At 40.2% G+C, this 13,585-nt stretch overlaps 1 protein-coding gene across 3 annotated transcripts in view; it reads left to right on the forward strand.

Moving 5' to 3' along the window:
* ankrd11 (ankyrin repeat domain 11) overlaps nt 1-13,585 on the forward strand; it is a 137,014-nt gene that overhangs the window by 24,004 nt on the left and 99,425 nt on the right. The gene's annotated exons all lie outside the window — the stretch shown is intronic.

A 13,585-nucleotide genomic window follows, 5' to 3' on the forward strand; every position in this document is an offset into this window, starting at 1 on the left:
GTCAGAACACAGGTAGGTTTCAGGTTGTGGCCAGTGTTTGAAAAGGCACATCTTTTGAATGTGAGGATTTTTTTTTTTCAGTCCAAAGAGCTGGTTACCTTGACAACAGCAGAAGATTGGGAGTGAGGGGGAGTGAGTGAGCGAGCAAGCGTGTGAGCTGAGCTTGACGCGGCATGGCTGTGCTGAACAAACAAGCGCTGTCGCTAACTGTGTCACGAGTGCTGCTGCTGCTGCTGCTGCCTTCTCAGTTCAGCCCTCATCTCCCTCACTTTGTCCTCTCCCTTCAATTCTCCACATTAATTTAATATCAGCCTTTTATTTCACAGGTTTTTTTTTTGTTGAACTAGTATCCATCCATTGCAGCCTTCTGACAGCATCACATTCTTCCTTATCTATACAGTTGCTTGTCTCCTCACCCCTTTGCCTTCCATGCTTTATTATTGCCTCTCATTCCCATCCTCTAGCTTGATGCTTTACTCAGTACCAATGTGTTTCGTGTTTTTTGGCAACCAGACTGATAGAGCTGGGAATGTGCTGTGTCTGCATTGGAACGTACAGTATGTTGGAGATAAGGAGCATCAATGTGCTGTGGTCCCTCCCTGCAGAAGCCAGGCAGCCTTATCAATAATGTAGATGTTTTTGAAGAGGAGAGGTGTGGTGTGCATCTTTTTTTCTCTGTCTTTCTCTCCTCCCCCCCATTTCATCTCTCTTTCCACTTCTATCTCCCCCCACCCCCTCAGTGTCAGGTTGTCCCTCCAGTGTTTCGGCATACAAGATTGGATGACTGAATTTAATTAGTGAAATATTACAATAAGCTCTGATACCTGATGCTTTGACATACAGCAGGCTGGACACAGGCTGTCATGTTGAGTCGCTGCTGCTTTCTGTTATTTATTTGGTCCACTGCTCTGAATTAGCATAGAGGTGGTTCATCATCAACACCACTGCAGCCTATTGAGCTCTGCAGCAATGTCTAAACCTTCAAATACTGTAGGTGTTGTAATATATAATGCAACACTTAAAGATATTGTGAGGTAGAAAAAGAGAAGACACACCAATATTGACATTCACTCACACACACCCTCACACCCTTCATCCTCTCATCCATCTAATACTACCACTACCTCAAAATGTCTGTACATTTACAGAAGATTTGCAGTGTCGTTTATTTGGCATTAGCTGCAGAACTATATTGTTATTCTATCGTAATAATAGATGAAGATAATTTCTCTGTCTTTGTGCACAGGGGTGTTGCTGTTGAATGAAAACAGTGTTTCCCACAGGTTTGTAGGTTAATTCTGGTGTGGACAAGTCTGGACCAGAGTTATACTGGAGTGAAATTTCTGTCTGTTTGATTAATGTATTTGTAATACAACTGTGAAACAAATGTGTTATAAATACAGTGTATTTGGGGAAACTTAGGGTATTGTTAAAAAAAAAATCAATTTGTCAATTTCGATCCTTTTTTGAGGGTTAGGGCTAGTATGAAGTTGCACTTTATTTGCAGTAAAATCAGCAGCCGTTTAAAGTAGAACTATGTGGTTATGGACCACATTTTTATTAGTACTATCTTGCATGTAGTTTAAGCAAGATTTTAAGTCCTTGCATTGTCTGCAAGAATGCCTTTTTTCATTGATCACTAATATTTGATTGCCCTTCTTTAGCTGTGTGCAAGTACGGGAGCGGGAACGGGTGTCCCAAACTTATCCTTGATTTATCTCTATTATTTTTATTTATTTTAATGGATGGCACCTCTTCTCTTTATTGAGCATTTTGTACTGACTGAACTCTTGTCTTAATCTAGCTGAGAGAGTGCTGAGAGAGTAGTTACACAGTAGTTCTGTGCTCATCCCTGGCTGTCTGTCTGTCTGCCTGTATTGCTTAGAATCAAATTGTGCACATATTTTCCTAGTTAAATAAGGACCTGTGCCATTTTTATCCTGGGATTGGGCCAAGATTGTTGTTGCAGGCCATCGGTGTAACATTTTTTTGGTTGTTCAAACTATTCTTTCCAGTGTTTTTGGCATTTTATAATATTACCATTATTGGTCATATATTGATGTTTTATGTGGAATACTAACCCACTGCTTTAATGTGTCAGCTGCTTAGTAAGGATGTGTAAAAGTGAGTTAAGTTGAGGTTGAGTAATTTGTGGGCTGTCCAGTTGACTAAGTCAACCAATTGGTCTAATTTAAATGAAATACTTTTTTCTGTTTTCTGCAAAATTGCAAGTTGTCACAATTTTTTTTTTGCAATCTGGAAAAACTTTCTGCAAATACCCAAGCTAGTATTCCTGCCCTACTATAACCTACCTAGCCTGGCAAAGCTAACAACAGTATCATACATGGCTTTGTACATCTTAAGAAACTAGTTTACATTGTGTGAATTAAAGACTGATTATTTCAAATCTCAAAGCATATTCTGATCATTCCCTGTTCTAAATAAACACTCTGATGCTCTGAAAACAATATTGGTCTGCTACTGACTGAATCAACATGATATGTTAACTAAAACAAAAACAGAATTAGTCTGTATGCACAGGGCTTTATTGCTCAGCCTTTGAAACAAAGATTTGAGAGTTGCATTTTCTTCTACATGTCATGTATCCACTGAAGATGAGTCGGGTGGTTCTGGCGTGGTTCCTTGGGCCCGGGATGGCCCCACTTGTGGCTCTTGCGACGAAGCACCCGTTGCCGCTGAGTCCTTTTCCTAAGGAACCACGCCAGAACCTTCGGACTTGTCCTCAGTGGAAACGTGCGGCAACGATACAGTGGCCGTGGCTCCTGGAAATTCTGGACTTTTTTCCTTGCCACGAGTTTCCGAAGGGCTCCGATGTTAGCTGACTTCAATGCATTTATGTTGAGTTTGACTGCTTCTTCCGTATTTGGTGTACTGACTATGCAATTGTCACATGCCTCATCAGCATACTGGGAAGGAGAGCTGCTCATTCCCAAGGAGTTTTACAACACGGAAGTGAACAGAGCGCTACCTGCGTCTTTGCACCAAATATTTTACTAGTAATTGCAGATTTTATTAAAGAGAAATCACACTGAAAAATGTTTATAACCACCTTTATTCTTTATTGGACCTATTACAAGCCAGATTGGCTGGAAAAGGACAAAAATATCTGGATTTTTCCTGCAGAATTGCAAGTTGTTTTTATTTTTTTCTGCACTCTTGAAATTATGTAAAAAGAGCAAAGAAAAATGAAAAAAAAGAGCCAAGATGTTTGTTTTATGGCTGCTTTTCCCCTTACAGTCCTATCACTCAGTGGTTTAGCACTTGAAGTGCCACCAACAATCATTTTTGACCAGTCCTCTAACCTATAGTAACATTTAGAAAATATTTACCAAAAAAGTTACCAAAAACATACTACATCTACCTTCCTTGATTTTTCTTTATCCATTAGTGTTGTAAGACTTGAGAAAATATATTTGGAGGAACTTGAAAACACCCTTTGTTCCTATTATTCCTATTATTCTGCCTGGCTGATCGCCCAGCCAAATGAGCACATATATTTCAAGACAACAGATGGCGCAGTGGTCAGATGTATCCTAACAGTTGTTTATTTGATAGATGTGAAGGCCTAGTATTACAATTATTGTTAATATCTTGTTAATATATTATTGTTAATATTGTTGTTGTTGTTATCTTAATAATATTGATAATAGTAATAAATATGGTTGGACTGAGATACACAATCCATTTTGAAAACACACAAAAAAAGAACAATTACATTGTGGGCAAAGAAATAGTAGAAAGTGTCAACAGAGGAAGACAGAGGAAGTAAAGTAGACACATAACCTAAAGTTAACATTATAATACATAACTGTACATTGCTTTGTTAGTCAAATAGTTGAGAGTCCTTGTGGTGACAACTGAAAATTGCAAGGGATAGGGTCTGGCAAGCACAGTCCTGACTATCCTAGTATTTTTCTCTAATAGGCTATAGGCTGTGAGTGACACACATGCTTTACAAAACCTTTGAATTGCATGATAAAAGCAATGGATAGGTAAGGAACAGCTTATTTCTATTTTTTAAAACATGACTGCTATACAGAGTTTCCTTCAGACATGTTTTTAGTGCTGGCCAACATGGCTGGTGAGATTTCAAGATTCCACGTATGTAGACCTTTTTCTCGACATACAATTTTAAAAGGCCAGAATTAAATGCAATAGTAATAAACAATATAAACAAAACTGCATTTTATTAACAGTTGAATCAGCAGAAAGGAAATGATTTCTTGTCATCGTTTTGGCTGTCAGCATAATAGTGGAAGAGTCTTGCTGGCCTTAGGCGCTCCTTATAAGCTCAGACTTGTGACTTTGATCGTTGTAAATACAGCTTGTCGTGTATTCAGTTCCCTTTATTCAGAAATAATGAAATGGACACTGGAACACAAGTGCCTAGCTTTTTTGCTGGATATTTGCCTCTATTTTACTTTATTATTACTACTTTATTATTGTTTTTACCCATAATTACAATATCTCCCACATCATTTCAAGGCAACATCTGCTTGCTACTGTTTAGGGCTGCACAATATTGGAAAAAAAAAAAAACAAACAAACAAAAAAAAAAAAAAAAAAAAAAAACAGACATTGAAATTTTTTTTCTCTGTAATATTTATTGTGTTATTAAAATATACAGGAACTTTCACCACAAGCATGCAGTGTTAATGTATGGATATGTAATTAACAATCATAATTTTTCATTATTTGGGTACTTTAAAATAGGCCTGTCACGATAACAAATTTTGCTGTGTGATTAATTGCATCAGAAATTATTGCGATAAGTGATAATATTGCATAATATTGTGCTTTTAAGACCATTTGTTGTAATTTTGACATTTTCAGCCATTTTTAAAACTTAAATTATGATAATAAAGGCATAATGATGCAAATACATTCTTTTAAAGAGAAATAAACATTTATTCAAGAAGAATATTTAAAAATGTAAACAAGAAAATTTAAATATCCAAAATAAATAAGATGTAAAAATACCAAAATAAATAAAGACCTTATGAATACAAAAAAATTGACCAACTGTCCCTGATAACCAATAGTGCACTGTAATTAAAAAAAAAAAAAAACACATCCCAAAACATTGAAATGAACTGCACTTGAATAAAAACCAAAAACAATATAAAAATAGACCTTTTCTCTATTAAGAAAAAGACACTCAAAAACTACACACAATCAAAACAACGAATAAAATGGATGATCAAGTCTTTGTAAACAATACTTATATAAATATTAAACATTAGCAGTAGGGCTGGGCGATATACCGAAAATTTACTGATACCCAAATTTATGACGATAACCGACGTCACTTTGCTCATGTCGGTATATTCGGTATTTTAAAAAAACAAAATAAAAGTTGTTTTTGTCTTTTTTTGGCTGTGTGTAGGTAGGCATGTTCATGTCCCTTTAAGACGCTGTACTACATGTACAGCGTGTGTAGTCACGTGACTCCACCCCCTCCAGTCTGCAACAAGAAGGGAAAGAGACAATGAGGATGGAGGACGGTTCAAATGTAGAAGCGGCTGCGGCTGCGGCTGCAGCTGAGGTAGTCAAAGTAGATTCAGTTGAGGAGGACTTGCTTGTCATATTTTATACTTTTAAACTTGGTTTGATTGTCAGTTTTTCAATAAATTTATCTAAAAGTATTTAATGTGTATTTTCTTGAGTTATTCTCAGACAGCACAGAGTTAGAATCGCACTTCTCAGGCATGCAAACTTGTCACCTTTTGGCTACAATCTGCGTTTTTTTTGTTTTGTTTTTTTTGTTTGTTTGTTTGTTTGTTTGTTTTGGTCAATCAGGTCATTGACGTGAATCGCGCAGTTTGGAAGAGACGCCTGGCTTCCGAGTCCAATGGAAAGTTTTAACCTTAGTTTGAAGGAACCGCCTTACATTAAATTAGACCTTGCATAATGTTATGCCTCGAGCAAAATGGCTAACGTTAGTTAGTAAGACAAGCGGGCCATATGATGCTGGAATTTCCATTAGCAAGATAGCGAACTAATTAGCCAGCTAACGTTAGCTAGTTCTAATGTTAATTCCAGCATGGTCTGCTTGTCTTGCTAACTAACGTTAGCCATTTAGCTCTAAGCATATGCTTGCTTTGTCAGGGCCTAGTCTTCCAGCTAACTAGCAACTCCCATTATAGGAGGGGGGGTATCCCCCCGGCCACTTATCTTTATCGAGGTGAGGTGCTCAAATATATTGAGATATTGATTTGAGGCCATATTGCCCAGCCCTAATTAGCAGAGAGGTATAGAGACTAACATTCCTGAACAGCCAACACTTTCAACACTTCCCTTTGCGTCTTGGCTTGTTTTTTTTTTTTTTTTGTTTTTTTGTTTTTCTTGACTGGGAAAACTGTTCGGGTGGTTGTACGTTAGGTGTTAGGCGGCACAGTGGCTTGTCCAGGTGACTGGGCTCCCCTCTCTCATCTGCTCTGAATCCAAAACGTTCCCACACGGGGGCTGCTGCGTTTGGTTTTGGAAGAAGTTCTATGTCGCTCTCTTGCTCTTTTCTCTGCCTCGTCTCTACCTCACAAGGAGCGCACTGTGTGTGTGTAGCCCATAGCCCTGCCCCCTCACAGAGACAAAGACACTCGACGACAAGAGCGTTCCCTCCATTCGTTACGCCAATGAACCAACTCACCTTGGTGACAGATGACGCACCACAGTGAACGCTCTTGTCGTCTGGTCTCTTTGGTAGTGAGAGACGAGGAAAACAAACACTCATGAATGTGGCAATTAATCGTGGTCAGAAAAGTTACCGACTTCATTTAAATTTACCGTGCAATTAACCGACTTATCACATATCGCAACAGACCTACTTTAAAACACTTCCCCTCCTTACAAAACAAATGCCCCCCTTACCTCCACCACAGTTTGTTCAGTCCTCTGCCCCCCAAGAAATCAACTTGGACACACTCGCTCCTCGCTTTCGCTTTCATGTATGCAACTCTGACACCAGCATGGACAAGTGGAGAAAGAACAGGTGGAGTGGTAATTGAAAAAAAAAAAAAAACGTTTCTTAGGGATGCACCGAAATTTCGGTAACTGAAAAATTTCGGCCGAAAATAGCCAAAAAATAAAATAAAAAACACTTTCAGTTTTCGGTGGAACAAGTGAAAAGCAAGGCCAAAAATAACGGCGTGTTTTGATGACGCAATCAGTGAGTGACAGTGACAACAATCAAGATGTCGGCGGTGTGGCAGTATTTCAGAGTGTCAGAGAATGACAGAATAAAGGCCATTTGTGAAGCGTGTTCTGCTCAAGTATCTAGAAGGGGTTCATCTACTAAGAATTTCAGCACTTCAGGCTTGATTCATCATTTAAAATCGAAACACCCCGAACAACACGCTTAGTTCGAGAGAGAGACGGCTTCAGCAGCGAAAAGGAAAGCTCCTTGTCCCAGCACATTCACTCCAGCTACCTCCGTGGCCGAGGTATTTTAAAGGAACAAAAAGTTTACCAAAGACAGCGCCAAAGCTAATGGCATTACAAAGAAAATCATGGAATTCATAGCTTTGGATGATCAGCTGTTTTCAGTGGTTGAGGAAGAGAGTGTCAAAAATAAATAAATAAATTAACCTTTGAAAAGCATGACTGGTGCATGTGTTTAATTTATGCAATAGTAAAAAAAAAAAAAAAAAAAGGCAAAATAAATGAAAAACTGAACAGCCGTTTTCGGCCAAGTGTTTAATTTTTTTCGGTTTCAGTTTTGGGGACAAATTGTCATTTCAGTGCATCCCTAATGTTTCTTAGTTGTGTTATTTACATATAATCTACCATTTGTAACACAGTATGCGGTATGTTTAATCTGCGTGGCGAAAGATAAACACCTGTTGTGCACACCAAATACCAGTAGGTGTCCCAGTGCAGATGTTAAAACAAATACAGGCAACAGATTTATCCACTGTAAATGCCGGCATAATGTAAGTATAGATCTGGATACTACATTAAGTCATGGACCAGCCACGTGACAGTAATTCTGTAGCTTAACCAATACTGGGATGTTGTGCTGCTGATAACGGGAATACACACACTCATGTTTACAGGTGCCATGCAGGCTCTGCATGTATAGAGAACCACCATTCACAATCATTCTTGATCAGTTTATCAAACAGTCAAAATAAGTAGCACTCATTTGCAGGTTGTGGTCGATGAACTTGTGGGGGGGCTGCTTTGGTTGTTTTATGAGCTAATGTAGTTCATCCCTTTACTAGAGCACATAGCAAACCAGTTGCTGTGCATACAGCGTCTTCTGTCACAAGCAACAAACTGTGTTGCATGTTCTGCAATTTGACTACTGCACATGCGCACATAACAGTGTTGATGCTGAATATATTGTGCCACCCTACTACAACTGTAGGAGACTGGCAGTTTAGTGCAGAAAATATAGGAGATAATGAGGTAAATGTTTGTCTCCCAGGCTCCTTTTGGCTTTAGAGCACTTGCATTGTAATGTACAAACTGCAATTTATCTGAATAATTTAGTTTTTTTTGTCCCCTCTGAAACACTTTACACTGATGATTTATACCAGCAGGAAGCCAAACATTAAACAAACAAAAAATTCTGTGTTGAAGATGACATGACAGTAAAATGGAGGGCTAACTTGCACTGACCCACCTCATGACCAAGGAAAAATGCACGGCCTGACCCAATATTTCTTCTGTCTAGCGCTGGAGAATTGCCCTTGTAAATGCCATGGTAACCCTGGTAACTGTCTGTGTCAGCAAGACGTTTTGTAGGTCATAGAATACAATTTAATTTGACAGCTGATTGTGTCAACTTTTCTCCCAAAGCTCAGCACAGATTTCCCAAATAACAAGCTGCATGGAAAGCGCACGCATGTGTGACATGTACCTTTGTCACCCTTACATTACATAATATGCAAACAGTTTGGGTGCAACATATCTCTGAGTGCAATTGTAATTTTGATTGATGTGGGCTTCCCTGTTTCATCATACCAATGGTTTGACAGCACGTGACAGTTTTGATTTCAAGTGGAGTTTTTATAACAAGTTTGATTATTTCATGTTTTAACTGAAATTTTAACTGACTTTTAGGAACAACCTTAGCAGAAAACCTCATTGAGTACGTTTACATGCACACCATATTCCGGTTCGGCTCAATATTCCGGCTAAGGTTACTGCGCCGCGGCAACTGGAATATTCCGTTTACATGTTACTTGGCATGCCCCCGTGTTTCGGCGTATTCCACTCTCTGACGTAATGCGACACTCAGCCGCGGGGGGCAGCAGTACGCGTATAGGCGTCTGGTCTGCCGGAAAAACAGACGAAGAAGTCTTCTTCCTCGTCGTCGTCTTCTTTTTCTTCTTCTTCTGTCGCTAGTTCTATGTTTTCTCCCATCGATATACTCCGTGATATTTAAGTCTTTCATTAGCTGAAGGCGGACTGCAGTCTCCTGGCTCTTGTTGCTGTTCGCCCTGCCGTTTTCCCCGCTTGCAGGTAACCATAGCAACAAAGACGCCACAGAATTCCTTGTGAGTCGAGCATGCGCAGTCGTGACTGAATATTCCGGTTCGGGGAGTTTTCCGACTAAGGTGGTTACATGCCCCAATATTCCGGTTGGAACAGGAATATTCCAGGGTGCTTATTCGGAATTCTCTCCAACCGGAATATGACCTTAATCGGGTTCGGTGCGTGTTTACATGACACGTGCGCAACCGGAATATTGCGAATATTCCGGTTAATACAGGAATAAGGTGTGCATGTAAACGTGCTCATTGTCTCTCCAACACATGACATGCAAGACATGGTTGTTAGGCATTAAAACAAAAAAGACTGTCAAGTAACTCCAGTCTAACACATCATGTGGCCTTAACATCATTAATAGTTCATCTTTTTGTAGTGGATAAATTGTTTCACCAGTTGTAACTGTCCCTCACAAGTGCTGCTTTGGGTAAACATGCTTCATTTCATCAAACCCAGCAGCATGATGAGTTATTTTTGTCTTGCTGAGATTATGTGCCAACTTTCTAATCCAGAGCTTATTGTGTCCTGCATATGAACTCTACATAATTCAGCTAGTCCATATAGTTTGTAAAAAATGATTTACTATGCTGCAAAGCAGACAGTGTGAGCATGAACAAGTGTTCCTGCATGATATTAAGTGTGTGGTCTGTGTGGCATGCATTATGAAATCAGACAGAGGTCAGTGCTGCTATTCCAGGTCGCGCTTCACGTGGCTCTGATAGATTCTGTGATAGGAAGGACAGCTAGACACACAAATGGTCAGACAGATGCACTATAACCTTGAGGGCCACAGGGGTTTGTGGTGTGGTGGTCTGACTCGTGGTCCAGATTTCTCAGATAGAGGCAGCTATGATGCCAGATTGTGGAAATGGCAGCTCCTCCTGTAATCAGATGCCAAACGACAAGAGGAGAGGCAGGATAAAAGATGCCTCTGCCCTGAGGCCAGCATTGGAGCCCCTGTCTCCTCCTTAATCCCACAATACCCAGGGGTGCAGATAGACCTGTTTTCGCTCTCCTTTTCACACACATGCACCACAGGACCAACATTAACCATGTTCTCTAGCAACATGAGAGCCAGGCCAGACCTGCAGTTTCTTATTTGTTTTGGATTCTGCCCATCAAAAGCTTTGTTATACTGTCTGCAGTCTTTGGTTTGTCTATTCCACATCCACTGCAAAGAGCCTCAGAATGAAAAGTCCTCTCCCTTTCCCAATATCTCCCTAGTGCGATCTCTGTTCACAAGCCAAATACCATGCACTTTAGAAAAAGAACACGCATGAATGCCACAGTGGGCTCTAATTAAATTAGGTTAAGCTTGTTATTGACATGCATTGATGATGCTGCTGTCCTGATGGTTTAGTGAATGCAGACAACTATAGTTAGGTCCTGCTTTACTGCAACCAAATTGTTAAGTCACTCTAGTGTAGTGTCATTCCCTCTGTTCCAGTGAAGGGTTTTATCCATATCTGCAGTTATAGTTTGTCAGCATCAAAGGTAGTCTGTGATTCTTGTTGAAGGTCAGTGTTGAAACCAGGCTTGGTCTCCCCGGCTCTCACTCTCAGCAATGCTTTGAAGAGCTTGTAAGGGAGCTGCCTTGAATGCACACACATGTGCTAGCTCCCCACCCTCTGCGACTCACAAACCCTGCTCTGTTCCTCCCCAGGATACAGCAACGCCTCCCACACTGTGATGGGGCTAGTTAAGTTTAAAACATGCTGTCGAGCTGTTAGGTAACAGAGACCTTTCCTGCAAACATGTGCATTAAGTATTAAATAGCAGACAGGTTGTTGTGGTGATTAGGGGTGGGTTAAAAATATCGATATTTTCGATATTGTATCGATACAAAATGCAATAGATTTTACCCGTTCGGTGTTTTTGTTTGGTTAACCTCTTTAGTCTCACGTGGTTTAGTGCTTCGCACACCGTTATCGTAGTCAGATCTCGCGAGATCCAGGCCATCCGCTTCAGAGAGATGAGAGAGAGAGAGTCTGGCCTGGGGTCCGTTTCCCAAAGCAGGTTTAGTGAAAACTGAGTCTGATAACCCTGAAATGAGGGAAACTCTGAGTTTCTCTCTGTGTCCGCCCTCTTTCAGCCACACAAGGTATTTAACTTCCTCATTCATTCTGTCAGCCGGCGAGTTTTGGCGTGGCATATTAGTTCTGCTGTCTTTTATTTAAAATAATAATAATAAAACAACAGTCGGTAGGCCTTTATTATTAGTCCATTAGTAGTTAGGTGGCGACTTTTTTTTCAAGAACATGACATGTCCTTTCGACAACGATCCCGTGGATGAAGGTGCAGTGTTACTGCACAGAGAATTAAATATTAGTCGGGAGATGGTTATAAGACCGCGCATAGATGTTTTAGCATTTCCACAGTTATCTCTTTGAGCGTTACCGTTTCACGTCACAGTCGATCATCTACATAATCCGTCCTTACATTAGCTGCCAAGTGCGCTTCTCCCCCGCGGGATTGCACCTGAATGAAATAAATTAATAGGCTACCATTCAAGCAGTTTTCCCCTATAATATTATTGTGATTGCAATGGACTACATTTAAACTTACGCACTGACCCGAGCAGCAATGTTCTCTCACGCCGTCTCCCTCTCCTTTGCCGCTGCAGCGGTGTTGCGGTGTTTAAAAAACATGTTCAAACTCGCTGTATGAATCCATTAAGATTTCCAATTCAACTGGGGTGAAAAACGCAGCCTGACGCTTCCCCGTTGCCATGGTGACTGGTCAAATCAGAAACCCAGAGTTTCCTATCTCAGAGTAGATCGACTCAGTTTGTTGAACCTGCTTCGTGAAACGGACCCCTGGTCTGGTCTGATCTGGGTCTGGGTCTAGTCTGATCTGATCTGGTCTGGGTCTAGTGTCTGTTTACATTTTTTATTATTATTGTTTACATTCATTGGCTGCTGGTGATTTGAGTTGTTTACACACTGGTAATAGGTGTTAACCAGGTTAAAAATGTGCATTGCATGCACCATGAGCCAGATGTACTGACCCAAAAACTGTTTGCACTACTATTCCAGTAAAAAGTACATGATGTTGTATAACTATTTGTTTAATGGTCAGTTCTTTGTCAGGAAATTGTATCGACTTGGAACCTAGTGTATCGGAATCGTATCGAATCGGGAGGTCAGTGGCGATACCCAGCCCTAGTGGTGATGTTGAAACAAGAAAGCACTGTTTATATGTCATTCATGACTGGCCTTTGTTTCCACAAAATTTGAATGCCACACTTTTGTCATGCTTGGGTTAAATGAAGATCATCTCTGAGGAGGAGTCTATTTTGTTTGCTTTGCACACAGATATCAGATAGATCAAAATGAATAGATGTGGGCGTGTGTGCAAATATGTCTTTCCAGTTAGCTCAACTGAAAGCAGTGACATGCTGCTGATTGGTATCTAAGGATTTAATGTTTTTTGTGGCTGATTGGACTTGTCAGCAGTTTTTGTCCATGTTTTTTGCATGTGTTACATTCCCACTTTCCTGGTGTTGCTGAGTCAAAGCTAATTAGTTAAGAAGAAGCCGTTACTAAGGAACCTGTCAATGCCCCTCAGTGCACAACTACTCGAGCCATGTAAACATATTGTGCTGGGTGGAACTGGCTTCTTCAGTATATTCCTGTTTGACACGGCTTACCACTAAAGCTTGGTAACTCTGTTGGACTTTCATTGAAAATTTGAACTCAAAACAGCTGAGAAAACAACCCGCTTGTGCATGTGGCTTTGGTGCCGATGCAGTTGGGGAGTAGGGACTGTTGAGCCAGCCACTCTTATCTGCCATTCAGTAGCCATGGTAGACTAAGCTAAATTTTGTTTGGGAGAGGAAGCAAGTGTCCACAGCAGCAGTGCACAAGCGTGTGCACAAGACATGATTGACCTGTGTTAGTGGCACTTCTTTGACATCATTGGTTGTTTGATTCATACAGAGCAGGTTTTAACACATTATTCATGTATGTGTTTAAAATTTATCTGAAAATTAAACAAATTAAATCCCAAATGTTAAAACTTTATCTAAAAACAATGTCACATCATCATGCATGACATACTAGCTGATCCCACC

This window comes from Myripristis murdjan, chromosome 3, assembly GCF_902150065.1.
Source record: "Myripristis murdjan chromosome 3, fMyrMur1.1, whole genome shotgun sequence".
NCBI classification, from domain to species: Eukaryota; Metazoa; Chordata; class Actinopteri; order Holocentriformes; family Holocentridae; genus Myripristis; species Myripristis murdjan.